Raw genomic sequence first — 15,984 nt, 5'->3', positions numbered from 1 at the left:
GGACTGCTGGTGGCTGCGGTCTGGACCACTGCTGTCTGGACCAGTGCTGGTTGGGACCGCTGCTGGCTGCTGGCTGAACTGCTGCGGGCTGCTGGCTGGATAGCTGCTGTCTGGACCACTGCTGGCTGGACTGCTGCTGTCTGGACCACTGCTGGCTGGGGCTACTGCTGGCTGTTGGCTGGACCGATGCAGGCTGCTGGCTGAACCGCTGCTGGCTGGACCGCTGCTGGCTGCTGGCAGGACCTCTGCTGGCTAATGGCTGAACAGCAGCTGGCTGCTGGATGGACTACTGCTGGCTACTGTCTGAATTGCTGCTGGCTGCATCGCTGCAGGTTGCTGGCAGGACCGCTTCTGGCAAATGGTTGCTGGCTCCATGCAGGACCACTGCTGGCTGCTGCCAGGACCGCTGCAGCCTGCTGGCTGGACCGCTCCTGGCTGTTGGCTGGACCGCTGCTGTCTGCTGGCTGCTGGCTCGACCACTGCTTGTTGCTGGCTGGACCACTGCAGGCAGGACTGCTGCTGGCTGGACTACATCTGCCTGGCCCGCTGCTGGCTGCTGGCTGGACCGCTGCTGGCTGCTGGTACAACAGCTGCTGGCTGCTGGCTTCTGGCTGGACCGCTGCTGCCTGCTGTCTGGATCACTGCTGGCTGAACGGCTGCAGGCTTGGACCTCTGCTGGGTGCTGGCAGAACTGCTGCATGCTGCTGGCTGCCAGCTGGACTGCTGCTGGCTCCTGACTGGACTGCTGCTGGTTGGACCGCTGCTGCTGGACCGCTGCTGGCTGCACCGCTGCTCGCTGGACCGCTGCTGGCTTCATGCAGGACCGCTGCTGGTTGGTTGCTGCTGAAAGGACTGCTGCTGGCTGCTGGCTGGATCGATGCTGGCTTGACCGCTGCTGGTTGCTGGCAGGTCTGCCGCTGGCTTCTAGCTTGACTGCTTCTGGCTGGGTTGCTGGTGGCTGCTGGTACGAGCGCTGCTGGCTGCTGGCTGGACCGCTGCGGGCTGCTGGCTGAACCGCTGCCGGCTGGACCACTGCTGGCTGGACCGCTGCTGGCTGCTGGCTGCTGTCTGGACCGCTGCTGGCTGGACTACAGCTGGCTGGACCGTTGCTGGCAGCTGGCTGGACTGCTGCTGGTTGCTGGCTGCTGGCTGGAACACTTCTGGCTGGACCGCTGCTGGATGCACCGCTGCTGGCTTGACCACGGCTGGCTGGACCACTGCTTGCTGGGACCACTGCTGGCTGCCGGCTGGACCATTGCTGGCTGCTGGCACGACTGCTGCTGGCTGCTTGCTGCTGGCTGGACCGCTGCTGGCTGGACCGCTGCTAGCTGCTGGCAGGACCGCTGCTGGCTGGTGGCTGGACCGTTTTTGGCTGCTGTCTGGACCACTGCTCGCTGGGACCGCTGCTGGCTGCTTGTTGTACGGTTGCCAGCTGCTGGCAGGACAGCTGCTGTCTCCTGGTTGTTGGCTGGACCGCTGCTGGCTGCTGGCTGGTCCGCTGCTGGCTCGACCACTGCTGGCCGCTGGCAGGACTGCTGCTGGCCGATGGTTCTTGGCTGGACCACTGTTGGCTGCTGGCGGGACTGGTTCTGGCTGCTGGATGCTGGCTGCTGGCTGGACCACTGCTGGCTGCTGGATGCTGGCTGGACTCCTGCTGGCTACTGACACTACCGCTGCTGGCTGCTGGCTGCTGGCTGCTGGCTGGACCGCTGCTGGCTCATGGAAGGCCACTGCGGCCTGCTGGCTGCTGGCTGGACCATTACTGGCTGGACTGCTTCTGGCTGCTGGCTGGACCACTGCTGTCTGGACTCCTGCTGGCTGTGACCGCTGCTGGCTGCTGGCTGGACCGTTGCTGGCTGCTGGCTAGACTGCTGCTGGCTGGACTGCTGCTGGAAGGTCCGCTGCTGGCTGTTGGTCAGACCACTACTGGCTGCGGCAGCTGGCAGGACCGCTGCTGGCTGCTGGCAGCATCGCTGCTGGCTGTTGGCTGCTGGCTGCTGGCTGCTGGCTGCTGGCTGGACCGCTGCTGGCTGGTGGCTGGGACGCTGCTTGCCAGACCAATGATGGCTGGTCCGCTGCTGGGTGGACTGCTGCTGGCTGGACCGCTGAAGGCTGCTGGCAGGACCGCTGCTGTCTGCTGTCTGCTGGCTGGACCCTTGCTGGCTGCTGGCAGGATCGCAGTTGGCTGCTGGCTGGACCGGTGCTGGCTGCTGGCTTGACCTCTGCTGGCTGGACCGCTGCTGGCTGGATAGCTGCTGGCTAGACTGTTGCTGGCTTGACCGATGCTCGCTGGACCGCTCCTGGCATCTGGCAGGTCCACTGCCGGCTGGTGGCTGCTGAAGGGCCACTGCTGGCTGGACCACTGCTGGCTGCTGGCTGCTTGCTGGACCGCTGCAGGCTGCTGGCAGGACCGCTTCTGGCTGCTCATTGCTGGCTGCTGGCTGGACCACTGCTTTCTGGCGGCTGCTGCCTGGACAGTGTCTGGCTGTTGGCACTACTGCTGCTGGCTGCTGGCTGCTGGGTGGACCACTGCTGGCTGCTGTCATGACTGATGCTGCCACCTGGCTGCTGGCTGCTGGCTGGACTGCTGCTGGCTCTGCTGCTGGTGGCTGCTGGCTGGACCACTGCTGTCTGGACCAGTGCTGGCTGGACCGCTGCGGGCTGCTGGCTGGACCGCTGCTGGCTTCTGGCTGCTGGCTGGACCACTGCTGGCTGCTGGCTGGATCATTGCTGGCTGCTGGCAGCACCGCTGCTGCCTGCTGGCTTGACCATTGCTGGCTGCTGGCAGGACCACTGCTGGCTTCTGGCTGCTGGCTGGATCACTGCTGGCAGCTGGCTGCTGGCTGCTGGCTGGACTGCTGCTGGCTGCTGGCACTAACGCTGCTGGCTGCTGGCTGGACCACTGCTGGCTGCTGGCATGACCGCTTCTGCCTGCTGGCTGCTATCTGCTGGCTGGGCCACTGCTGGCTGGATTGCTGCTGGCTGGTGGCTGGACAAATGCTGTCAGGGCCCCTGCTGGCTGGGACTGCTGCTAGCCGCTGGCTGGGCCGCTGCTGGCTGCTGGCTGGACCACTGCTGGCTGGACCACTGCTGGCTGGATCGCTGCTGGCTTCTGGCTTGACCATTGCTGGCTGCTGGCAAGACTGCTTCTGGCTCCTGGCTTGACCATTGCTGGCTGCTGGCAGGACCGCTGCTGGCTGCTGGCTGTACCACTGCTGGCTGCTGGCTGCTGGCTGGACCGCTGCTGGCTGCTGGCTAGACCGCTGTTAGCTGGACCGCTGCTGGCTGCTGGCAGGACGGCTGCTGGCTGCTGGCTGGTTCGCTGCTGGCTGCTGGTTGCTGGCTGCTGGCAATACCGCTGCTGTCTGCTGCATGCTGGCTGGACCACTGATGGCTGTTGGCTGGGATGCTGCTTGCTGCACCGCTGCTGGTTAGACTGCTGCTGGCTGTACAGCCGCTGCCTGCACCGCTGCTGGCTGCTGGCAGGACCGCTGCGGGCTGCTGGCTGGATCGCTGCTGGCTGCTGTCAGGACCGCTTCTGGCTGCTGGCTGTTGGCTGGACTGCTGTTGGCAGGACCGCTGCTGGCTGCTGGCTGCTGGCTGAACCGTTGCTGGCTGCTGGCAGGACCGCTGCTGGCTGCTGGCTGGACCGATGCTGGCTGCTGGCTGGATCTCTGCTGGCTGCTGGCTGCTTGCTGGACTGCTGCTGGCTGGACCGCTGCCTGCTGGACCGCTGCTGGATGCTGGCTGGAACGCTGCTGGGTGGGCCGCTGCTGACTTGCCCACTGCTGGCTTCTGGGTGGACCGCTGCTGACTGCTGGCTGCTTGCTGGACAGCTGCTGGCAGGACCGCTGCTGGCTGGACCACTGCTGGCTGCTGGCTGGACCGCTGCTGGCTGGACCGCTGATAGCTGGACCGCTTCTGGCTGGACCACTGCCTGTTGGACCGGTGCTGGGTGGACCGGTGCTGGCGACTGTCAGGACCGCTGAAGGCTGCTGGCTGGACCGCTGCTGGCTGCTGGCTGGACAGCTGCTAGCTGGACTGCTGCTGGTTGCTGGCTGGCTGGCTGCCTGGCTGGCTGGCTGGCACCTCCAAAACCTATTACTTCGATGAGTGACCGGAATGTCACAATCGAAGGGCGGTATTCTTTCGAAGTACCGCCGCAGGTGACCGTTAGCGAGCTCATAGCGCCCCTTAAATGCACGTGAACAGGCTACCATTCCCATTTCACACCAGAGGGATACACCAAAGTTGCGATTGCCACAGCAGGGCCACTGCCAGAAACGGAGGGCGACTGCTTCACACTACGCGCTGCGACGTGCTCTTCAAAACATCAATTTTTACCACGGCTCACTTCCCTTTTTGGGTGTTGGTGTGACTTGAGCAATTGTATGTAGTTGCTAAATATGGAGCCATTTAAAAAAATGTCGTGTGACGAGGGCCTCCCGGCGGGTAGACCGTTCGCCAGGGTGCAAGTCGTTCGATGTGGCGCCACTTCGGCGGCTTGCGCGTCGATGGGGATGAAATGACGATGATTAGGACAACACAACACCCAGTCCCTGAGCGGAGAAAATCTCCGACCCAGCCGGTAATCGAACCCGGGCCCTTAGGATTGACAGTCTGTCGTGCTGACCACTCAGCTGCCGGGAACGGACATGCAGCCATTTTTTCAGCATACTCTGAGAGGAACCTGACTGGTATACAATCTGGCCCGGATGCCTTGACTTTATTAAGTGATTTAAGCTGCTTTGTTACACCGAAGATATCTACTTTTATGTTTCTCATCTTGGCAGTTGTTCTTTATTGGAATTCAGGAATATTTACTTCATCTTCTTTGGTGAAGGAGTTTCGGGAAACCGTGTTTAATAACTCTGCTTTAGTGGCACTGTCATCAGTGACTTCACCGTTGTTACCACGCAGTCAAGGTATTGATTGTATCTTACCACTGGTGTGCTTTATGTATGACCAGAATCTCTTTGGGTTTTCTGCCAGATTTCGAGACAGAAATTCGTTGTGGGAATTATTAAAAGCATCTCGCATTGAAGTACGCGCCATATTTCAAAACTTCTGTAAAACTGTGCCAATCTTGGGGATTTTGCTGTCTTCTAAATTTGGCATGCTTTTTTTCGGTGCTTTTGCAACAACGATCTGACCCGTTTTGTGTATCATGGGGGATCAGTACCATCACTTATTGATTTATGTGATATTAATCTCTCAATTGCTGTTGATACTACCTCTTTGAAAACATTCCACAACTTTTCTACACTTACATGATCAGATCGGAAGGAGTGAAGATTGTCTCTTGGAAAGACGTTAAGAGCATTTTTGTCAGCTTTTTTAAATGGATATACTTTGCGTTTCTTTTTGATGGTTGTAGGTGTTACGGTATTCAGCCTAGCAGCAAGTGCATTGTGGTCGCTAATCCCCGTATTCGTCACAGCACTCACTATTTTCCAGGATTATTTGTTGCTAAAATGTCGAGTATGCTTTCGCAAACATTTACGCTTCGAGTGGGCTCATGAACTAATTGTTCAAAATAATTTTCTGAGAAAGCATTCAGTACAATTTCGAATGATGTTTTACGCCTGCTGCCGGCTTTAAACGTATAATTTTTCCAGCACATCGAGGGTAGATTGTAGTCACCACTGACTATAATTGCATGAGCGGGGTACTTATTTGAAATGAGACTCAAGTTTTCTTTGAACTGTTCAGCAACTATGTCCTCGGAGTGGGGAGGTCAATAAAACTATCCAATTAATAGTTTAGTCCGATTGTCAGGTATAACCTCTACCCATACTGTTTCACATGAACCATCTACTTCAATTTTGCTACAAGCAAACTACCTCTGACAGCAATAAATACTCCACCACCAACTGTATTTAATCTATTCTTTCTGAACACTATTAGATCGTATGAAAAAATTTCGGCTGAACTAATTTCCGGCTTTAGCCAGCTCTCTGTACCTACAACTATTTGAGCTTCAGTGCTTTCTATTAGCTCTGGAGCTCTCGTTCTTTCCCAACACAGTTACGACAATTTACAACTGCAATACCAATCGTTTCTACAACTACCCTATTGTGTTTTACCTGCCCACTTTCTGACGGACGCCCCTTCTGTGGTTCCCTGAGACCCTCTAACCTAAAAGACCGCCCAGTCCCTTCCACACAGACCCCGCTACCCGTGTAGCCACCTTCTGCGTGTAGTGGGCTCCTGACCTATTATGCGGAATCCGGAAATCCACCACCCGATGACGCAAGTCAAGGAACGTGCAGCCTACACGGTCACAGAACTACCTGAGCCTCTGATTCAGACCCTCCACTCGGCTCTGCACCAAAGGACCACAGTCGGTTCTATCGAAGATGCTGCAGATGGTGAGCTCCGCCTTAATCTTGGAAGCAAGACTGGCAGTCTTTACCATTTCTGCTAGCCGCCCGAAATCAGAATCTGCTCCGATCCAAAGCGACAGACGTCGTTGGTACCGCCGTCAGCCACCACCTGCAGCTGGCTGCAACCTGTACTCTTCATGGCATCCGGAAGCACCTTTTCCACATCCGGAATGACTCCCCCCCAGAATGCACACAGAGTGTTCACTGGCTTCCTTCCCCTCCTTGGCAGCCATGTTCCTAAGCGGCCCCATTACGCGCCTGACGTTGGAGCTTCCAACTACCAGCAAACCCACCCTCTTTGAATGCCCAGACCTTGTGGGCCGAGAAGCTTCATCTGGAACTGGGTGGACGACTGCATCCGGCTCAGAGACATCGTCAGCCATAGATAACGCCCGAAACCTTTTCGTCAAAGGAACCGGGGAGGCCCTACGATCGGCCCCACGGAAAGTTTTTTGCTGCCTGCCAGACTTTGGAATGATCTCCCACTCGACCACGGGTGAGGGGTCAACCTCAGTGCAGGCAGTACCCAGGGAGGTGACAGCAGTGGACCGATAGGAGGACAGGTGGGACGTGATCGACGTCCCTCGCATCCCCGCGTCCGATCCCCCACAGTGACACCCCTTGGCAGCAGCCTCAAGCCGTGTGACGGAAGCCAACGCAGCCTGAAGCTTTGAGCGAAGGGTCCGCCAGCTCAGCTCGAATCTGTACACAACAATCACAGTTCCTTTCCATTACTGCACTCCTCCTGTTTGAAGCTCGTAAAAATATGTAAAAATCGAATGGTGTACTCGCCTTATTAGTAGAAGGAACTAGCGGTGCGCTCTCTCTGACGGTCTAACTGACACTCATCGTGTTGATTCTGCCAGTACCGTTGATATAAGTAACGCTAACAGCGAACTGAAATCTGTCAGGGTGCTGAATCTACCCCATGAGATAGACGAAAAGGACTTAATACAGAAACTTTCTAATTACGGACAGGTAAAAAACATATAATTAGAAAAGTGGTCTATTACATACAAGATCCAATGCTACAACGGGGTTAGATTTGTACGTGTTTATTCTTGTAGACATTCTTGTAGTCGGTTTCAAGGCACACGTAATATATGTTGGACAGACTCCTACGTATCACGTGTGCGGTGAACCAAGACATCTTCGAGAAAACTGCTCAGGGTGCGTGTTTATTCCGCGAAATAATCTGCAACAGCGGGCAAGATTGCAGGCACAAGAATTGATTCCTTCAAGTACTGCAACGGGGAACACCGAAAATACTGACGTGGGATCCACTGGGCACTCTCCTAGCTTAGTTGAAGAAGAATTCCCACTCTTGAACAAGAGACTAACAAGAAATGAAGTACGCAGACAACGATAAAAAGGCCAAGCTGCAACTATTGTTCGGGGAAACAGCTACGGATTCAATGGGATTTCAGTTCAAAAGCAAGAAAACGAAGACGACATGGAAAATGAAAGCCTTTCTTGTTCTCATTGAAATCAGAACAACAAGAAACGCCCATTAGAAAAGGGCAGTACGAGCTCCGAAGAAAACCGTGAAGAAAAAACTGCACAGATAACAAGGAAACAGAAGCCCGACGATGTTTCTACAATACAGAGTGCACCCGAGACTGAGGTGGAAAGTCAGGCGGACGCAGATATTCTTCAGTCCCGACAACTATACGTGGTGAGCCCCTTGAGTCGTCCACAGCGCGAAAGTAACCACCAACCATAGCAGGAAACAACACTCCAGACAATAACAGAGGAATCGCTGAGTGCAACCACAGAAGCTATGATTGGATGATGTAAACGGGAAAGTAATGTAAAAGATTGTGTGGAAACAGTTTTTCAGTACCACCACACGAACTGAAAATCACTCATTTAAGACAGCAGAGGAAAGTATTAGAAACCAAAAGGCTATAAAATCTCAAGGTGTTGAGAATGAATGCCAGACCAAATTTAAATGCGGAACGTCGAAAAAATAAGAAAGATGAGGAAAGAGAACACCAAGACGACGAGGAAGGTGAAACGGAAGTGAAGCTCTTCGGAACGAATCCGGTCAAGACAGCTACATAAGGAAATAAGAATGGACGTCGAAACTGACAAACTGCTCGCAATGAGCAGTAGGAGGGTGCTTAGGCTACTCACGCCAAATGAGGATTCCGGGGAATTTCTTATAAACCATTAACGTGGGCATTGCCTTCTTTCAGGAAGCAGCTTAAGAGGAGATGAATCTGCAGCAGCAATACAAAGCATACACCATTGTTGGCTCCAGCGGTAGAGGATGCTGCATTTTAACCAGAGTGGGACTGGAGTTAGAGAACTTAAAAAACCAACAGAATGGGCACGTTTTCAAAGCAAAACTAAATGGAATAACAATATTAAACTCTTACACCCAGCCAGGAACACATAACAGAACTGTTAGAGAAATGTGTTTTAGAAAAACTACCCGTACTTTATGAGACGCACAAAGGGTGACATAGCAATGGGAGAAGATTTCAACTGTGTTGTAAGACCGGCATAAACAATAGGATCAACCACTAACTACGGCCCCTTAAATACCATGGGTGGTGAATTAAACAGATGGACGTCATAGATCGACTAGTCATCACACGATCACGCTATACGTACGTATCTCCACAGTCAGCCACGAGACTGGACAGATTTTATTTCACTGTCGGGATAGCTGTACACGAATATAAAGGAAGCCCCGTCAGCTTCTCCGATCACCGTTGGACAACGAGCACGCATGCCCGTAATAATCGTTACGAGACCAGTAAAAGTGCTTCTGTATTTTGCAATACAGTGGAAGGTTACTCGATTGAAGCAGGCCTGAAGATGACGTAGTGTATCGTCGAAACTAGTAGCCTAGAAGTAAACCTAAATAACGCCGGATGGTATTGTTTTATTGGATATTGACCAGCCAAGTCCCATACTCCAGCCAGAAGATGGAGTTACATGCATTTAATAAAAGACCCTGTCTGAAATCTCATTTATTGCTGTACTTGATGGAACATCAGAGTCTGGAAACAATTCCACATAATCATTTGACTTGCGCTCCGTCGTCTAGGGATCTGTAACAGGGAAGTGATACGCGTACAGAGTAGATTTTTGTTGCTGCTCAGATTTTTTTCGGGTAGATCAGTAAATTTCGAGCAAAACCTGATATACTCATGAAAAATTGATGTAAAATACGTAATATTGAGGGAAATGCGATGAAATATGTGAAATAGCGAAAACCTAGTCAAATTACGGAATTTGACTGAGAATCCATAAAGTTGGAGAAAAATACCGTGAAATGAGTATTGCCCAAAATTAGTAAAATCACGTATTCTGGGGGAGATTGTACTGATCCTACATACAGTGGAAAGACTACGGGGTTTCAACACGAAACGTCCATATTATCCCGCACATGAGCAGTACCACCTATCATCGGACCACGACTTTTGTGTGCAGGGGGAAGTTTACCAGGGGTGGCGGTAAACTGCGATAAGATTGTAGCATCTCCTCTGGCTACTGAGAGTGGAGTTAATTTCCTCTTAAGATGTCGCTGTTTCTTTGTACACAATTTCAGCTACCGACGATCATTTTACAGAACTATTGTGAACATATAATTTCCGAACCGTACTGCGGTTTGAACTTCGTAAACAGCAGGCTGAGTGAAAGTGAAAAGGAATTAGGTGATTTTCTGAATGGAATGAGCGTTCATTGAGTACAAAATATGGACTGCAGGTAAATCAAAAAAAGACGAAAGTAATGAGAAGTAGCAGAAATGAGAAGAGCGAACATCTTAACATCAGTATTAATGGTCAATTAGTAGATGAAGTGAAGGAGTTCTGCTGCCTAGGTAGCAAAATAACCATTTACGGACGGAGCAAGGAGGACATCAGAAGCAGATTGGGACTGGCAAAAAAAGGCATTCCTGGGCAAGAAAAATCTGCTAGGCAGAATTTTCTGAAAATGTACGTTTGGAGCACCGCATTGTATAGTAGTGAAACATGTACTGTGAGAGAACCGAAACAGAAGAGAATCAAAGCATTTTAGATGTGGTGCTGCAGACGAAAGTTCTAAAATTTGATGGACTGATAAAGGAATGAATGTGGAGGCTCTTTGTCGAATCGGGGAGGAAGGGAATATGTGGAACACACTGACAAGGAGAAGGTACCGAATGATAGGACATCTATTAAGACATCAAGGAATGACTGCTATAGTATTTGAGGGAGCTGTAGAGGGGAAAACTAGAGAAACACAGAGATTGGAATACGTGCAGCAAATGATTGAGGACGTAGGTTGCGACTGCTACTCTGAGATGAAGGGGATGGGACAGGAGAGGAATTCGTGGTGGTGGGCAGTATCAAACCAGTCAGAAACCTGATGACTCTGTTTGTATATCCGATGTTTTCCGTGGTGCCGGCCAGTGTGGCCGAGCGCTTCTAGGCGCTTCAGTCTGGAACCGCGCGACTGCTACGGTCGCAGGTTCGAATTCTGCCTCGGGCATGGATGTGTGTGATGTCCTTAGGTAAGTTAGGTTTAAGTAGTTCGAAGTTCTAGGGGGACTGATGACCTCAGATGTTAAGTCCCATAGTGCTCAGAGCCATTTTTGTCCGTGGTGTAAATGTTTCCGACTCGTTTTCTAAGGCACTGATAGAGGTTTGTTTGGTACTACAAAGCATGTGTGTGTACATTTGTTTGACTTTTGTCCTGTTTACGGTATTATTGCACTATGGTGTGTAATTTCATATGTCAAACACCTCTAATGGAACAGTGCTGTCGGAAACTGATGGGATTTTGATAGAATTATCAGGGGCTCTGTAACTTGACGGCGGACATCTCTTACTCGTTGAAATCGGGTGGATTCATATGCTATGTATCGAAGACTGAAACAGTCGTGAGAATATGGCAGGTACTTCATACTCTGGCGAAAGGGGAGTTCAGAGGTGCCGCTACAGCGTTTCTTTTGAGATTTCTGGGCAAACATATTACAACCTCTCACATAAGTCTCGAGAAGTTTGGTTGTTTGGTAACCGTGATAGCGTTACGGAGATGTTTAGCAAACTCAAGTGGCAGACTCTGCAAGAGAGGCGCTCTGCATCGCGGTGTAGCTTGCTCGCCAGGTTTCGAGAGGGTGCGTTTCTGGATGAGGTATCGAATATATTGCTTCCCCCTACTTATACCTCCCGAGGAGATCACGAATGTAAAATTAGAGAGATTCGAGTGCGTACGGAGGCTTTCAGACAGTCGTTCTTCCCGCGAACCATACGCGACTGAAACAGAAAATGGGAGGTAATGACCGTGGCACGTAAAGCGCCCTCCGCCACACACCGTTGGGTGGCTTGCGGAGTATAAATGTAGATGTAGATGTAGAAGTGACTGCAACAAGAAAGTTAGTCGGTAATAGGAAGATTTCTTCAGAGAGACGATCAGCAGAAGACGTTCTCTCTTTTGCATTCCGGATAAGTAAGAGAAAACGTTCTTCTATGAGTTTTGTGTGCCTATGAATGGATGGACTGACATATTAATGCGTAGACTAAATTTACATTTACATCTATATGCACACTTTGCAAGCCATCGTACCGTGCGTGGCGGAGGGTAACCTGCACTGCTACTGGTCATACCCTTTGCTATTCCTATCGCAAACAGAGGGAGGGAGACAAACTACTTATATTCGTCCCTATGAGCCCTTATTTCTCGTATGTTGTCTTCGGCGTCCTTATGTGAAATGTATGTTGGCGGCAGTAGAAACCCTCTGTGGTCAGCTTCAGATGTCGGCTCCGAATAGTGTTTCTGAAACAGAGCATCGTCTTCCCTTCAGGGATTCCCATTTCAGTTTTCGAAGCATCTGCATTCTGAGGGAAACCTAGGTCTGCAGACTCATACACGTTCGGGATGTGGCCGTCAGTATTCCTGTGTTAGTCTTTCTGGGAAATTTCGAAAACACACTCACAACGTTTAGGTTTACCTTAGGGATGAGGGGAAGCATATTGTTCAACATTGTGCTATTTAGCCCAATGTCTTTTAAGCAACAAGACCCTCTGAGAAGGATAGAGCAACTTTTGCCAGTATGGAATCATTAACAGCTGTCCAGCACGACAGGCGGTGGAGGGGTTCGGCCAGGTGTGTTGCAGCCCTGACGTGTAGGCAGAGGTTTGCGACTCGGTGGCAATGATGTTCATCATCCTGGTATTTACCCCAGCGACATTTAAGCGCCCAGTCGTTCTGAGAAGGATAGAATAACTTTTGAAGAGCTGTCCGGCAGAGCGATGGGTTGTCGACCGTGAGCGGTACAGCCCTAACGCATGAGTGGAGGTTTGCAACCCGGTGGTGGCGGCGGCGGCAGCTGTTCATATGCAGTCATGTGGTGGTAAGGTCGCGGGGAAGGAGATGAAAGCGAAACATCCTACTGTCCCCGTAGACTGACAGATCTCAGCAGGCTTACTTCGGGAGCAGTGTACCAGATTTCTAAGTGGCTTTCTTCAAACAGTATGACAATACACAACCGAGAGACAGAACTCCCTTAGCACTGGATGTCTTCAGCTATTTGACGACAGTTACCATCCATTTTGGCATTGGAGGAAGTGACCACCTAGCCTGTGGAAAGCCTCCAGAGACGTCACGGAAGCAGTTACCTTGTGGCTGCAATCGGACTTTCGGAAAAAAATTTACTCACTATAAAAAAGGACTCTCATAATCAATTAATTTAATTAGCCTGTCAATTTGATATTGATGACGTGCAGCCGGGCGAGTAGAAGCGAGAACGAGACTACCATGGATAATATTCGAGAGTTGGCGTGGTAATCAGGAGTTTTTACGTTGCGGCGAGAACTTTTAATGTAATTTCTTCCACCTACACAGGGAGAGATGACCGTCGTAATAAAATCCGCTATTTTACAGAATTTATATAGTCTTATGTAGTATCAATCTGATATTTACATCTCTTCTGTGCTGTTACCTTGAGAGACTTCATATGCGATGCGGCATTTTTTTTTTTTACTTTAAAATGAAGAGGCATCCTGTGATATAGGTAGAGCATACCCTTAGTACTCTGTCAAGATTCCAAAATTTGTTTAATATTCTAGTCCTGTGCTGCAGGATGTAGCAGATATTAAGATGATGAGAAAAGGTATCTTTTTACCTCATGAGACAATACTTGGAGGAAATATAGCCTACACCATAATGTTGTACAGGATTTTCACAACAAGTACAGATGTATGGTCCGAATTCTCCTGTCTTCGAAAATAACTCCTATAAAAGGTAGGAACCTACATTTTGTTTGAGAAATTGGAGGTGTATTGACAAAACAGCATTGGAACCGTAGTTATTCCAGGTCTGGCTATATTGTGCCACAGTCATTGGCAGGAGAGTCATAAGGGTGGTCGAGATACCGCAAGTCTTGGCTCCTGGCTGTCTTGGATGACTGGCGCTCCAGGTATATAATAAAATTAGTAGGTGGCCTCGTCTGGTCATTTTATTTCGTTTTGAGATGCCGTGATCAATGATGAGCACTACATTAATGATGCGACTAGTGACTCGTAAATAGGTATGAGTGTTTCATTCCCAAATGACGTTGCTACAGGAGTCCTCTATAAAGAGGCAGAGTGTTAGATGCGCACAGGTAAACACCTACGCCAGCTACTCCCACAACCAGGCTCACTTCACTTTTACCCACCTCGATACCCTCGTTTGAGCCTTTCTGCTCCTCCCTCCACTCCATCCCCCCTCCCGCCTGGCGCGCTAACAGTATCGTCTCCTGTACCAAAACATACCCTCTGTCCCTGTCAACATAAACCTCATCATGCATACCCTGTCCTAGCACAATGTCGACTCCATCCTTAATGAAACCTTCCTACAACCTCACCATGTTGTCTGCACCTCTCCCTACCTCCTTGTAATGTCAACGCAACAGTTTGCAGCACCAGTGCATGCAACAGTGCTCGAGATTTGTTAAGTGATGAACATTTTTACAGAAATGACTTTTAAGCTTATATGTGAAAACTGAGAAAATACTTGTCATTATATTGTTACTTATTGTTATATTATGAAATATAAATAATTTCTAACAACAATATCTTTTATTATTTCTATTACCATTAGTCTACAAAGAATAATCATATAACAAAAGACCATACCTTAATTCTTGCCAAAGAATGTATTGGCATTTATTGACTGTGAAACTTTCTTTATCTATGTTCTCTATGATTTATGAAACGGCTGAGATCGAAGATAAGCTCATGTCTGTTCTTTTAGTGTAAAAGGTAGTCATAAGTGATCAAAAGAAAAATATAATGTAAAACTTACCAAATCGATAACCAACCTTCAATGTTTTAAGTTTTGTGTCCGCAGCAGTATAGACTTTGCTTTGTCTGCCGCCATTAAATAACATTTAGTAGAAAAACAACTTTAAACAGAACAATATCCATTACATCCTTCACTGACAACCCCTTCCCCTAGTATGAGGTGGAGTCACTATTGACCATCTCAAGCACATCCCTGACGGCGACGACCCAGGCTTAATAACCCGATTAGACGCCTCATCCTCAGCGTCTTTCTTCCTCTCCCTCACCGTTACCTGTACCACAATCTACGTCTGTCCAACAGCTAGTCTCCCCTACGACTTCATCTCCCATGTTGACCGCACCTTCTCCACCTATGTGATTGCTATAGACCTCAACATCCACAGCCGCAATCCAGCCACCCTTGGGTAGTGGAATCAGTTTCTTGCTGCCCTCCAAGGTGACCTTGTTCCCATCCCACAGCATACCCATCCCGAAAGTCACTCCGTCTCCAATGTCATCCTCACTAACCTCATTGTTCGTATTGCTGTGGAAGTTCTAGAACCTATTGGTAGCTACCACCTCCCAGTCTTTCTATCTCTTCAGCCCATCGCCCACCTCTTGCCCCCACCTTGCTACCCTCTGAAGTTCGTCCATGAGATGACTATCAGGACTCCATTGCCACCCATGTCGAAAGCCACCCACTTACCTTTCTGTATCCACCGACATTACCCATGCCTCGTCCTTCCTTGAAGAAATCATCACTGACACCAAAGAGACCCACATTCCTACTAAACTTACCTACCCTCACCATCCTACTCTTCCGCCACAGGCCATTCATCTCCGCAAATCCCGCAAGCTCTACTGCCTCTTCCTCCGCTCCCGCAACCAGTATACATTTCTCCGCCACTTGCAATTACAACGTCACGTCTACAACATCTTAAAAGCTAAGAAACGACGGACTGGCGCCAGACATTTACATAACTGAACGCCACTCTTCCTGTCAACTCCTCCAAGTACTGCCTTCCACACCCTATCGGTAGCCATTCTGCCCCAAATTATTCCCTTCTCCACGACGACCACACCTTTCTTGACAACCTTAGTAAGGCTAACCACTTTGCTTCACTTGTCTTCTCCATTCCCAACCATCCTCACTTTGATTGCTCCCTCTTCCCCAGTCCTTGAACGCAGAAATACCTCTGTCCCGTCACTCAGGCCCCAGTTTCCAGTATTTGGATCAGTTACCCCTCTCAGGTTTAAACACTCACATTACAGCACATGACATCCATGTCATAATCCGCTCCAAACGCAACGCTGTCTCTGGTCACAACTGCATCACC

This window comes from Schistocerca americana, chromosome 1, assembly GCF_021461395.2.
Source record: "Schistocerca americana isolate TAMUIC-IGC-003095 chromosome 1, iqSchAmer2.1, whole genome shotgun sequence".
In the NCBI taxonomy this organism is placed as follows: domain Eukaryota; kingdom Metazoa; phylum Arthropoda; class Insecta; order Orthoptera; family Acrididae; genus Schistocerca; species Schistocerca americana.
This window is presented reverse-complemented; position numbering follows the sequence as displayed.